Below are 14,233 nucleotides of genomic sequence, written 5' to 3' on the forward strand. Positions count from 1 at the left end.
TCGAATTTAAAGTGTGAGCCATCCATCTCCATTCGTCCTGCTCTCCATTCGGTACAGTTGGGGGGGTCACTGATAGTTTCTGAGTTGGGTTCCTTCTGTTTACATTGCCTTTGTTCCAATTCCCCGGATTCCGGGCCCCCTACGAATTCAAGGGCCGTTGGCAGTTTTCCTCTAGAATTTGACAATAGGGGAAAGGGATAGCGTTGACTGGATGGTTCTGATAACCGTATGCCCCAAATTTCAAATTGCTGTTTGATTGCCATAATTAATGTAACAATATCACTTGTTCTCCACATTGTTAGTGTTTGTTCCAGCCCATTTTGAGCGCTGCCAGAGAGGAATTTCACCAATGTCAAATCTGCGGATACGATTTTCTTAGTTGATGGGAATTCAGCGAGAAGCCTCAGAATGTTACCACTATTTAAGCTGTCTTGTTGGCCCCATGATTTATATTGCGGGGTAAAAAGGATCTGCCTTAATTCCCGATCGTTCTCGATGGCATGAGTGTATTGGAGTTGATGGGGGTGACCGGTGATTCTATGTGACGATGGCCTTCTCAACTGGCCGTCCTCCAACTGACTACTATATGGTACCAATTCTAATATGGGTGTTTGTTTGATTGAGGAAATTTTGTTTAAGAGATTGGTAGCCGTTGTCTGCCTATTGTGAAATGTAATTTTTGTTTTTATTAGCCCTTGGTAGTTTGTGATTGTAACCACCCTAGAGGGGTGGCTGTAACTCAGGCTTATTGTCAAGTGCTTTTCACTGCTGATGTTATTAATGCCGGATTGCGAGCCGAATTGTGAGAGGGAGAGTTTACGACTCTGACTTATGGACTGTGCTTTAGCCTCATCAGTATTTTTTCTTGTGTGTGGTTTGTGGATTGACCGGTTACCCGATAATGTATTTGGGGAAATTTCTGTGACTTGCGTAGCACCAGCTTGGGTGCAAGATCCTTTCCGTGGGTGTAACTTGAGGCTCGACATAATGCCCGCTGTAGTATCCGGGAGAATTGCTGTGAACTTTGTGGCGGTGTGCGAAGTGGTAGCTTGGCAGGGTGATACTTGGGGCTCTGGTTGCTTCTTATTCCTACCAGACAGGGTGGCAGCTGATGCCGCTGCGTGTGGAACATCCTTTGGTCTTAGTATTCCAGCTGTTATTGATCCTGGTGGGTCCTTTCTCGGTATTAGAGCGTCTAGTTGGTTTGATGATATTTCGCTACTCATGTGCGTTTCTTCTCTTAGACATCTCTGTCGGGGTGCCTGGTCCAGAAGTTCCATCATCCTCATCTCCGAAGCGTGCGGGTTAGACTCAAATTGTGCTGTCGACTGAGACATTTTGTGTACAACTGACATTGGTGAGGCAGCAGGTTGAATGTCGCCAGTTGGCAGTAAACCTGAACCATTGACTGCCCCAACCCTTATGGCTTTCACACGATTTAGGGCCTTCTGATTCCCTAAAGACCCTAAACCCTGGGTATGTGGTTTCTGGAACACCGAAAATATTGGGTAAAGATTGTCATTAACAGCTTTGGCATATGTTTGTTTCCTTGCCTTCCTGGCTTGCTTTTTTTGTCTCTTAGATAGGGGTTTCGGTTTTAGAGCTGGATGGTCATTTGTACACTCAGAGTTAGTGGGAATTATTTATTTCAGCTGTAGTGATTCATCCGTACTAATTGAGTATAAACCTTGGGTATTTGCTCCTTTTTTTATAGGACTACTTGCTGCCAAGCCTGGTGTCTTTTGAAGTATGACTATATGACCTGAATCGTGGTTTGTATTGTTGAAAGTTGCTTCATCTATTTTGCTTGTTTTAACTTTCTGCAATATCTCTGTTAAAATAGTTGGTAGTGTGCTCAATTTATCTATTACTGGGCCACAGTTGCAAAAGGCTTGCTGATGACTAGATTTTTGCTCTAATGGCCGGATGGCCAGCATATCCAGCTTACAATTGATGTCGGCGATGTGGATAGCCATAACCTTCATTAGATCCATTTGTAAGTCAAGCTTATCCGATTGCATGTTAAGAACCGTCGTTGAAGTATTTAGAGCATTTAACAATGATGCGTGTAATTGAGTGAGATCCTCCATATCGCTACTCGGGTAACCTGCATGAGTGGAACTTTTGGAAAGAATTTTACTTTCTCTATTGATGGTCTCCAGGGGGGGAATAGTCAGGTTGCTTCTTGCCATTGCTTCGACATCTTGTTGTAGTTTGCTTATACCACTAGAAATTTCAATAATTGAGTTAGGCGGTCTTTCTTGTTGCAGTATAGAGGAACTATATTCAGTGCTGACCACCAGTAGAGGTTGCTTTGAATACTGATCTTTAGGATTCATTAGGTCAAAGGTTTGTAAGTCCAGTGCTTCACCCAGATCTTTGTTGTTTGTTATTGAGAGTGACTGCAACCAAGAGTCTTCCATTGTTCCTGTAGCTACTTCAAAGTCAATGTACAATCTCTCATTGCTCCCCTGGGTGCTAAGATTAAACCGCGTGATGGGGGTAGATTGTTGGCGCATTCCCTCATGCACGGTGTCGTTGTGTACCTCTGTCAAGATACCTGTGGTGATTAAAGGCTCTGAGTTACTTGGATTGACAGATGCGCCCTGCTGTTGGTCACTTTGAAGAGATTCCCTCTCTTGAACATGAACCTGAGCTGCGATCACAATACTGCCTGCCTGCAGGTTTTTGCGCACTATTGGGCTGCTAGTGACCCTGGAGATGTTAAGTCGTTCATGAGCTGAGCAATCGTTATGCACTTCGAGGGCCAGACGCTTTGGTGCTTCCTGGACGGGGAAATCTTCCCCTAATTGTTGAGTAGGGTTTGTTGACACCTCGAGCCCTAACTGCCCAGTGGCCATTGGTTGTGGAACCAATGGGGTTGGCAGGCCCACGTCAGTGTCAAGATTTGAGAAGAAGGCTGCAGCTGGATCTTTTAGGAAGGCAAACTTGTTGGCAACTCCTGTTTTCTTGAAGTAGACCTGCAGAGGAGTGAGGGGCGATACCAGCTGATCTGGCCTACTACTTTGCGGGCTCTGTGCAGAGCAATTTACCTTCCTTTGCGCCCCCCTTTGAGGTCCTAAAGTTTTGACTTTTCCCTCTGTTGGCAGCCTGAGTTATCCTGAACTCATGGCTTCTTACTCTTAGCCCAGATTTCTGCTGGAGAGACACAATATGCTTGTGACTGATGGACTAGTGTTGATGACCATAGATGCTCGGTGAGCGGGGCACCCAGGATGCTCACAAGCCGCACCCGGACCTGGCAGGGCCGCTTCCGTGTGACCCCAGTGCACTCTCTCTGCTGCAGTTTAGTAAGACTGTTGTGCTCACCCTGGCTGGAAAGAGCTGGATGGGTCCTAAGCACAAAGCCTCCTGCCGAATGTTGGTAAGTAAGGTGATGCAGCAGTGAGCAGCGATACCTGGACTTCTCAGGAACGAGGGGTTGTTGAGGGGTTGTTAGTCTTAGGTGCAATTGGTGAGCGGGGCACACAGGGCGCCCACAGGCTGCACCCAGACCTGGCTGGCCACTTCCATGCGGCCCTCGTGCACTCACTCCGCAGCTGTTAACTAACACAGCCGCGCTCACCCTGCGTTCTCCTAGCCAGAGGTGCAGTTTGAAGGATTCTTGGCACAGGAATTCCTTATAGGATTGTTGTATAATAGTTTGAGATGACGTGAATTTGGCTAGGTGGGCGCAGGCCTGGTGAAGGGAGAGTGAGGGGAGGGGAGAGAAGAGGGGGACCCTGGAGGAGAGGGAGACGAGGCTGGAGGGAGAAAACCGAGGGGAGATGGTGCCCCAGGCGGGTGGTATGAGGGAGACCGGCGCCGTGGGAAAACGGCACACAGAGGCAGTGGGATCGCGCAGCCACACTACCAATCTCCACCACGCTTTTGGTGCCCTCCACAGAACCAGGCTTCACTCCTCATGGACCGGCCACCGACCTCTGACCACCACACTGCACTCCTCACCTCTCCTCACCATTCCCCACCCCCTCACAGGAACTGCCAAGGCCCTCTGTCCCCCCAATGCCTAGACCCTCCTGCCTCACTCACCGTTATTGCGCCTCCGCCCACCAAGATCTCCACAGGATCCCGATCCTACTGGTTCCTTGCCTGCCTCCAAGATGGCGCAAGTTGCCTCGAGGTTCTCCCCTCCAGGTAAACCTTCCACTGCCGGCGTGGACCCAGGCGTGTGCCTCGCGTTGCTCGCTCGGGCTGCTCGAGCTGCGGGCGGGGGGAGCACAGTGCTCGGCAGCCCCCTTCCCCTTCAGTACAGCTGCACCTGCCTCGTAATATCACGGGGAGCAACCCGCCTCTCCCGTTGCCCTGACGCTGAGCTTCGGACGGGGCTTCAGAGCTTCGGGCTTGGACGGCTTCGAACGGAGCTCTGAGATGCGAGACGCGACTCCTCCTCCCTCTTTCGGTATGCTGACTGAGTTAGGATTTCAGGCCAGCATTTAAGATGCTCTTTAAGCCATGTGACCCACACCACACCTCAATCTGGCGAATCGAAATGTTGGATGATCTCCCTTACTGGCATTAATGAGTTATATTGCATAAACCATCTTGGAACACTGCCCTATGTACTGCGGAACATTTGACATCGACCAACCACTAGTTTTCTTTTTTCCACAAAGTGATGTTACTTGCTATGTGACGTTGAACTTTGGCCTTTGCTGTTAACCAATAAGACGATATGCTGCCCTTATTTTCCTGCTCAAACACCTTAGGTTATTCTTCCTAGAGTGAAATGGTCTCTATTGGCCACGCCAGAGATATGTATCACCAGATGTTTGCCTATCAGTGGTTTGACTTAGATTCTTTGGGGTATCAAGCACTGAGAGTTGGGGAATTCAGAGCAAGACGGGGGTGGGTAGGGGTTTTGGGCTTGATGCCGTTCCTATATTTGTTTAGTGGAGTGAATATGTAATTAGTGGAACTGTGATGTGATATTTGACTTGCATATGGAGCTTTTAACAATCCTGTCACACATGACTACCAAAATCTGAAATCATTATGCTGGAGGATGAATGTCAACATATATATCGACCACCACCATCTCAACATTACCTTTCCTCATGAAACCCATTTCTCACGGACACGTAAAGCCTATCTTGCACACAGATGAGCACACATCAATATTTCTCCTCCTACAGTTCCTATTCCAGGCATATATTAATTCAACTACATGTTAATTTCAAGCTAAAGCCTTGTGTCACAGACGGGGAGGGCAGGTATTTCCTTCTGGAAGGCGCACTACATGGACAAAAACTCATACACCCAAACACAAATGCCCCAAATGTAGACCACCCAGAATTTTCTGAGGACATCCATTCTGTTCTATGTCATGCAAAAGCCACCACTATCATTATGGATGGGGACTTCAATCTAGTTCCTGACCCAGCATTTGATCACTCCAACCGTGGGATTTTTTTATGCTCGAGTGGCACCCATCGAAATTCAGGATGCGTGCTCTTTCATAGATAACTGTAGACCAGGCTACTCCAAGACTAATGAATATTACTTTTTCTCCCCACACAGTGGGGTGCTCAGAGATGTGCAGCACTGGCTGACTTTCATAGAGCAGAAGATTAAATGATTAGAGGAAGAACAAAGTGAAAATACACATGCATATCCCCTCAACAGCCTACATGAGCTCCTTCTTGAATATAAAATGTGGGTAGACAGAGAGGTCCATTACTGAGGCATATTTGCTCATGCCCATATATATGAGAAGGGGGAGCACCTGGGGCACACTTTGGACCTCCATTACATGCACATCCGGAAATCATCCCTTCCACAGAGACCATACATACCTCGAATGAAATATTCAAAATCATTGTTGCATATTAAATAGATTAACACTGGACACACATGGCTAATACCGCTGATCAAATAGAGTGTTACCTAGAGGAGGTGGTCATGTTGTGGTTCGACCAGGGGCACAGGCAAGTCCTGGATGTCTTACTCATGAAGTCCCAGCTGCCTTTGACAGCCTTGTGTTATGCAAGCCCACGGCATAGATGTCTTTACATCCAAATTTTACTAGGCATATAAATGCCTATAATAAGGCCTTACAGAAGGGCACTCTGTCACTAATGCTACTGGAAGCAGTCATTACTGTGTTTCTCAAATCGGACAAAGACAAATCTCATTTCTCCTCGTACCCAACCTCGTCATTTTTTAATCTTGATAATAAGATATTGTTCAAGGCCATTGCTATATGGCTATCTCTGTTAATGGACAGAATGATCTCCCCTGCGCAGTCCAGTTTTGTTCTGCATAGCTCCATGGCTATCAATCCCCAAACAGTATACACTTTACTACATCAGTTCAACCCAGATTCACAGGGAGTAGCCACCTTTGTAGATGTCAAAAGGACTTAATTGATTAGACTGGCCTATTTATATATACAAAATGATAAAATAATTTGGCATTCCGCTTACATTTCAGGCCCTGTTCCAACTCTTATACTCTGCCCATGTGATCAGGGTCTGTGCCAATGGCTTTACCTCAAACCCCTTCATGGTGTCCCAGGGCATAAGATAGGGGAGCCCACTCTCAACACTATTATTTAAACTTTCTACGGAGCCACTTGCCAGAAGACTGCAAAATTGCCACTCACAGAGAGGCATAGTCTCTAGAACGGGCCATGTATTGTTACAGGGTATGTAAACAATATTCTTTTCTTTCGCCATTCTGGTGACATTTTGTCCTCCTCATCTGCAACACTATAACATTTGGGGAATTTCTAGAATCCAGATTCTGGTCAGAGTAAAAAAAAAATGACTCAAACCAGGCAGCGCTGGCGTAGGGGAAAATGGGGGTTGTCCGTCAAAAAATTGTGCAAGTTAGGTTTGAGTAAAAAATCATGGCTAAAACCGGAATTGCGTCATTATTTGGTGCACAACCCCCATTGAAATGACTCCTGTCTTAGCAAAGACAGGAGTCATGCCCCCTTGCCCAAATGGCATGGCCCAAATTAGGCCCCCCCTATGCCACTTTAAAAAAAAAATTATACTAACCTGAACTTACCTGTACTTACCTGAGATGGGTCCCCCATCCATGGGTGTCCTCCAGGGGTGAGCGAGGGTGGCAGGGGCTGTCCCTGGGGGCAGGGAAGGGCACCTGTGGGCTGCTTCAATGGTCAGATACCATGGAAGTGAGCCCACAGGTCCCTGAATGCCTACCCTCATCCAGGCCTTAAAAAACGGCGCACATCAGGCTGGGCGACGTTTTTTAAGGCCTGCCTCCTCCTGTGTGTCAAAATGACGCAGGAGTATAAATAAGGCGCACAGGCCTTAAAGTCATTTTTTGGGTGGGAACGCCTACCTTGCATGTCATTAACGCAAGGCAGTTTCCCGCATCCAAAAAATTACGCACACGGAGGAATTTTGATGTCCGTGGGGTCGGGCGTCATAGTATTAATATGGTGCACGTTTTGCACCGAATGTGCGTCAAAAATTTTGATGCACATTCGGTGCAAACGGAGTATAAATATGCCCCTTATTACTTTGCAAGCCAGGGATAATTTGTTAGTTTGTGTCATCACCCAGACCTATGACTCCCATACCAAATCCCCCAAAAAGAGCAGAATGCAGACACCCCTCTCTAAGCCCTGCTACCGAGGGTAATCCCTCAACGTAGGACTGACATTGTAATTGTCACTACAAGGACCACAACCTTGACCTGACAGAGATTAGCGGCAGGGCTGGGACTTACTCTGCACTGCTTCCCTGCTCTTACTCTTGCACGCAAGTCCTTCCTCCCCTTGATGATACAAACCAGAGTGCAACATGCACTTTTTGTGATGAGCATACTGGAGTTTGGGGACCTGTACCATAATGGAATCTTTTTGTTTTCTGAGCAGCTCAGCCAGCATGACGATGAATCACCAGTCACTGCATACACATATTTGAGGCAGCAACACAGTGCAGAAATCCACCAATGAGTTTCCACAAGAAGCTCAGGAACTGATCACTCTGACCCAGATTATAACATTCATTGATGCTGCAAGAGGGGTCTTTCTATCTCTATGCTATGGTACTGGTTTTAAGGGTAGGGACCCCGACACACAATCCAAAGTTGCCTGGGAGGGTGTGCTTAGCAGTGAGATAATGAAGTCCAAATGGGCATATAGCTGTGCACAAACACAATCTGGTTTGCTCAACAATTGCCATAAGCTCTTGCATTACAACTGACTTCATCAGGCACACATCTCACTAGTCAGAAAACACAAGATTGATGTGACCAAACTCAATAGTTGCTCAACATAATGGCCACCTCGATCAGACTTCCTCCATTTGGTATGGACATGCCCCTTCAATTATTGCTGTTGGCAGGAAATCTTTAGTACGCCTAGTGACATGATGTATGTTAAAGTGAATCTGGACCCAGACCTTGCCCTGCTAGGGTATGTCAAAATAGTGTCATCTACAGTTCATGTGTATACGGGCATGGTGCTGCTCTTGGCCAAGCACTGGGTGGGGATGATTTGGTATGGGAAGAATATTCTGGCTCAAACAGACTGGTTGTGAAACCTAATCACCTGCTATGATTGAGCCAAATTTATGCTTTTATACAGCCAATGACATTCACACCCAGGAACATCTGGCCTCCCCTAACTGAGTATTCAATACAACACAATCCCGCAAAGGATGATGACTGGTCTGCCTTGTTCATTGAGGACCTTGGGAATGACACTGAAATGATAGAAACTACTACGCCCCCGAAGCAGAACTAAGCCCCCCTCAGCCCTCTCCAAATGGCGATCTTGTCCCTCACCTGCTATCAAGAAGACTTACTCCCTTCAGAAATGTGTTGCTGTACTGTTTAGTCCATTCTGTTATACATGAACATATGCACCATGTTTTTTCTGTATACAGTATTGCTACAGTTGTTCATTGCAGTGATGTGTTATTGTTGGTGTAGTAAATGTAAAGCTTTTAAAAAAGAACACCACCGTATAGGGGCTGACAACAAAGGAAAGCCCTCCTTGTTTCTATTTTTCTATTATTGCTCTAAGTTAATATTGTTTTGGGGTTAAGCTGCACCTCTTAGGGCAAGCAAGCCCCTTCCACACTTTTACACCCTTTGGAGAAAACAAATTAAGGCCACCACGTGGGATTTGTACATGCCGACCCAACCACAATATCTCTCAGCTGTATCACGATGCCGGTTTGTAGTGCAGTGGATACAAAGCAGTAATGTCCAGTAAAAAAATAACTTATAGTTAATTGACAAAGATAAAAAGAATATGAGTTTTAAACAAGAAGATATCTGATTGTAAATGAAAAAGCTTTACACCACCGAAAGTGTTACATTTTGGGGGTTCCTAGCCAGTTGAAATCAACCTAGGAGAATCATAGTTAGTTTCTGAGATAAGCCTTATTAATTATTTCACGTCATTAGGAATTATTTTTATAGTAGTAGCCTGTGAAGTCCACAGAGTTATAACAAAGAACTAGAATTTAATCCTACCTGATTGTGTCTCCACTGCGAGAAATGGTGCAAGAGAAGACAGCTATACAGTCATTAGCTTTTCCTTTCCTGTGCACAAGGCTGAATATGTTCATGAACATTTTCATTATCTTTGCTGCTATGAGTTCCTAAAATAGTCAAGCCCCCAAAACATTCCCTTTCATGTGCTTGTATTACATATTTAAATTGTTCCAAGTCTGTGAAAATTGTGTAGTTTTTGAAAACTGTCACTGTGCTTTAAATAGCAGCCTTTGATTTATGTTTCTCATTCCAATAATCAAGGTAAATTAATTAACCTTTATTGCAGCTGTTTAACTATAATGCGCCCTCACCGTGCACAATTGTCTAATCAATAATTTTATTGCAAATGTTGCAGTGATAATATGAAAGCAAGCTGGGATAGAATATGTCATCAAAGACATAGGGGGTCATTCTGACCCTGGCGGTAAATACCACCAGGGCCGGGGTCGGCGGTAGCACCGCCAACAGGCTGGCGGTGCACCGCCGGGCATTCTGACCGCGGCGGTACAGCCGCGGCCAGAAGCGGAAAGCCGGCGGTGTACCGCCGACTTTCCGCTGGCCATGGGAATCCGCCATGGCGGCGCAGCTTGCTGCGCCGCCATGGGGATACTGGCACCCCATACCGCCATCCAGTTCCTGGCGGTTCACCCGCCAGGAACAGGATGGCGGTATGGGGTGTCGTGGGGCCCCTGGGGGCCCCTGCAGTGCCCATGCCAATGGCATGGGCACTGCAGGGGCCCCCGTAAGAGGGCCCCACAAAGAATTTCAGTGTCTGCTTTGCAGACACTGAAATTCGGGACGGGTGCAACTGCACCCTTCGCACCTTCCCACTCCACCGGCTCCATTCTGAGCCGGCTTCCTCGTGGGAAGGGTGTTTCCCGCTGGGCTGGCGGGCGGCCTTTTGGCGGTCGCCCGCCAGCCCAGTGGGAAACCCAGAATGACCGCCGCGGTCTTTTGACCGCGGTACGGTCTTCTGGCGGTTCCCGCTTGGCGGGCGGCTCCCGCCGCCCGCCAAGCTTAGAATCAGGGCCATAATGTGGAGTAATTAACTGTGCATGGCAAAGGTGCAAGACCTACAGTTACTTGAAAGAACTCTAACTATAACTGCTGTATTATCATGGTTTTGTACAAGAAAATTGAGAATCTAACTATAGAGCCCCGTAAGCTTTGTTTTTTTCAGTGAATGCCCATGTTTTTTTAATGTATAGTAATTTTCATTACTATACGTTAATTCAACCACCGCCGCACATGGCCTTCGGCCGTGCATGGAGGCAGTTGGTGTAGGAAAGTACCATCTTGCCTGGCATGTTACCCCCATATTTCACGGTATACAGTATATGTTGTTTTAGTCTATGTGTCACTGGGACCCTGCCAGACAGGGCCCCAGTGCTCATAAGTATGTGCCCTGTATGTGTTCCCTGTGTGATGCCTAACTGTCTCACTGAGGCTCTGCTAACCAGAACCTCAGTGGTTATGCTCTCTCTGCTTTCCAAATTTGTCACTAACAGGCTAGTGACTAAATTTACCAATTCACATTGGCATACTGGTACACCCATATAATTCCCTTGTATATGGTACTGAGGTACCCAGGGTATTGGGGTTCCAGGAGATCCCTCTGGGCTGCAGCATTTCTTTTGCCACCCATAGGGAGCTCTGACAATTCTTACACAGGCCTGCCACTGTAGCCTGAGTGAAATAACGTCCACGTTATTTCACAGCCATTTACCACTGCACATAAGTAACTTATAAGTCACCTATATGTCTAACCTTCACTTAGTGAAGCTTGGGTGCCAAGTTACTTAGTGTGTGGGCACCCTGGGACTAGCCAAGGTGCCCCCACATCGTTCAGGGCAAATTCCCCGGACTTTGTGAGTGCGGGGACACCATTACACACGTGCACCATACAAAGGTCACTACCTATGTATAGCGTCACATTGGTAACTCCGAACATGGCCATGTCTAAGATCATGGAATTGTCACCCCAATACCATTCTGGTATTAGGGGGACAATTCCATGATCCCCCGGGTCTCTAGCACAGAACCGGGGACTGCCAAACTGCCTTTTCTGGGGTTTCCACTGCAGCTGCTGCTGCTGCCAACCCCTCAGACAGGTTTCTGCCCTCCTGGGGTCCAGGCAGCCCTGGCCCAGGAAGGCAGAACAAAGGATTTCCTCTGAGAGATGGTGTTACACCATCTCCCTTTGGAAATAGGTGTGAAGGGCTAGGGAGGAGTAGCATCCCCCAGCCTCTGGAAATGCTTTGATGGGCACAGATGGTGCCCATCTCTGCATAATCCAGTCTACACTGGTTCAGGGATCCCCCAGCCCTGCTCAGTCGTGAAACTGGACAAAGGAGAGGGGAGTGACCACTCCCCTGACCAGTACCTCCCAGGGGAGGTGCCCAGAGCTCCTCCAGTGTGTCCCAGACCTCTGCCATATTGGAAACAGAGGTGTTGGGGGCACACCGGCCTGCTCTGAGTGGCCAGTGCCAGCAGGTGACGTCAGAGGCTCCTTCTGATAGGCTCTTACCTCTCTTGGTAGCCAATCCTCCTAACTTGGTAGCCAAACCTCCTTTTCTGGCTATTTAGGTTCTCTGCTTTGGGTAATTCTTGAGATAACGAATGCAAGAGCTCACCAGAGTTCCTCTGCATCTCCCTCTTCACCTTCTACCAAAGGATCGACCGCTGACTGCTCCAGGACGCCTGCAAAACCACAACAAAGTAGCAGGACGACTACCAGCAACATTGTAGCGCCTAATCCTGTCGGCTTTCTCAACTGTTTCCAAGTGGTGCATGCTCTGGGGGTAGCCTGCCTTCACCCTGCACCAGAAGCTCCAAAGAAATCTCCCGTGGGTGAACGGAATCTTCCCCCTGCTAACGCAGGCACCAAAAGACTGCAACATTGGTCCTCTGGGTCCCCTCTCATCCTGACGAGCGGGGTCCCTGGAACACAGCAACTTTGTCCAAGTGACTCCCACAGTCCAATGACTATTCGGTCCAAGTTTGGTGGAGGGAAGTTCTTGCCTCCCCACGCTAGACTGCAAAGCTGTGTACCGCGTGATTTGCAGCTACTCCGGCTCCTGTGCACTCTTCCAGGATTTCCTTCGTGCACAGCCAAGCCTGGGTCCCCAGCACTCCAACCTGTAGTGCACAACCTTCTGAGTTGTCCTCCGATGTCGTGGGACTACCTTTTGTGACTTTGCGTGGGCTCCAGTTCACTTTTCTTCTGAGTGCCTGTTGGGGTACTTCTGCGGGTGCTGCCTGCTTCTGTGAGGGCTCTCTGAGTTGCTGTGCGCCCCCTCTGTCTCCTGCTCCAAGTGGCGACATCCTGGTCCCTCCTGGGCCACAGCAGCACCCAAAAACTTCTACGGCAACCCTTGCATCTAGCAAGGCTTGTTTGCGGTCTTTCTATGTGGGAATACCTCTGCAAGCCTCATCGCGATGTGGGACATCCATCTTCCGAAGGTGAAGTCCCTAGTCCTCTTCTTTCTTGCAGAACTCCAAGCGTCTTCTAACTGGTGGCAGCTTCCTTGCATCTTCAGCTGGCATTTCCTGGGATCCTGCCCACTCTCGACAGTTCATGACTATTGGACTTGGTCCCCTTGTCTTACAGGTACTCAGGTCTGGAAATCCACTGTTGTTGCATTGCTGGTGTTTGTTCTTCCTGCAGAATCCCCCTATCACGACTTCTGTGCTCTCTGGGGGTAGTAGGTGCATTTTACTCCTACTTTTCAGGGTCTTGGGGTGGGGTATTTTTCTAACCCTCACTGTTTTCTTACAGTCCCAGCTACCCTCTACAAACTCACATAGGTTTGGGGTCCATTCGTGGTTCGCATTCCACTTTTGGAGTATATGGTTTGTGTTGCCCCTATACCTATGTGCTCCTATTGCAATCTATTGTAATTCTACACTGTTTGCATTACTTTTCTTGCTATTACTTACCTAATTTTGGTTTGTGTACATATAACTTGTGTATATATCTTATCCTCTTACTGAGGGTACTCAATGATATACTTTTGGCATATTGTCATAAAAATAAAGTACCTTTATTTTTAGTAACTCTGTGTATCGTGTTTTCTTAAGACATTGTGCATATGATATAAGTGGTATAGTAGGAGCTTTACATGCCTCCTAGTTCAGCCTAAGCTGCTTTGCCATAGCTACCTTCTATCAGTCTAAGCTGCTAGAAACACCTCTTCTACACTAATAAGGGATAAGTGGACCTGGCACAAGGTGTAAGTACCTCTGGTACCCACTACAAGCCAGGCCAGCCCCCTACATTGCTTGTGCAGCGGTGGGATAAGTACTTGTAACTACTTACCACTTTGTCATTGTGTACTTTTCATAAGAGAATCATATATAAAACAGTTCAGTGTATGTACACTTAACCAAAAAGTTTTGTTTTTCTCCTCTAAAACGTTTTACAAAGTTCCGAAAAGTTTCTTAAAACTCCTAAAAGTTTTCTAAAAGTTAGAAAAGGTTTTTTTCTCTGTGCTTTCAAAAGTTCTGAAACTTTTTCTTCCTTCTCACTATCTCTAAACCTTTTGCTATCATGTATGTGGTAGATTCAGCTCTTAAAACTGTCAATACAACTTATGACAATTTGAATTACAAGAGCCTAAGGAGTCTCTGCTTAGATAGAGATTTAGTTATAGGAAAGAACCCTACAAAATAGTTTCTGTTCAACATGCTTATTGTAAACGATGAGTCCCAAGCAGGCCCATCAGATGAGAGG

The sequence above is a fragment of the Pleurodeles waltl genome, chromosome 8 (genome assembly GCF_031143425.1).
Source record: "Pleurodeles waltl isolate 20211129_DDA chromosome 8, aPleWal1.hap1.20221129, whole genome shotgun sequence".
NCBI lineage: Eukaryota > Metazoa > Chordata > Amphibia > Caudata > Salamandridae > Pleurodeles > Pleurodeles waltl.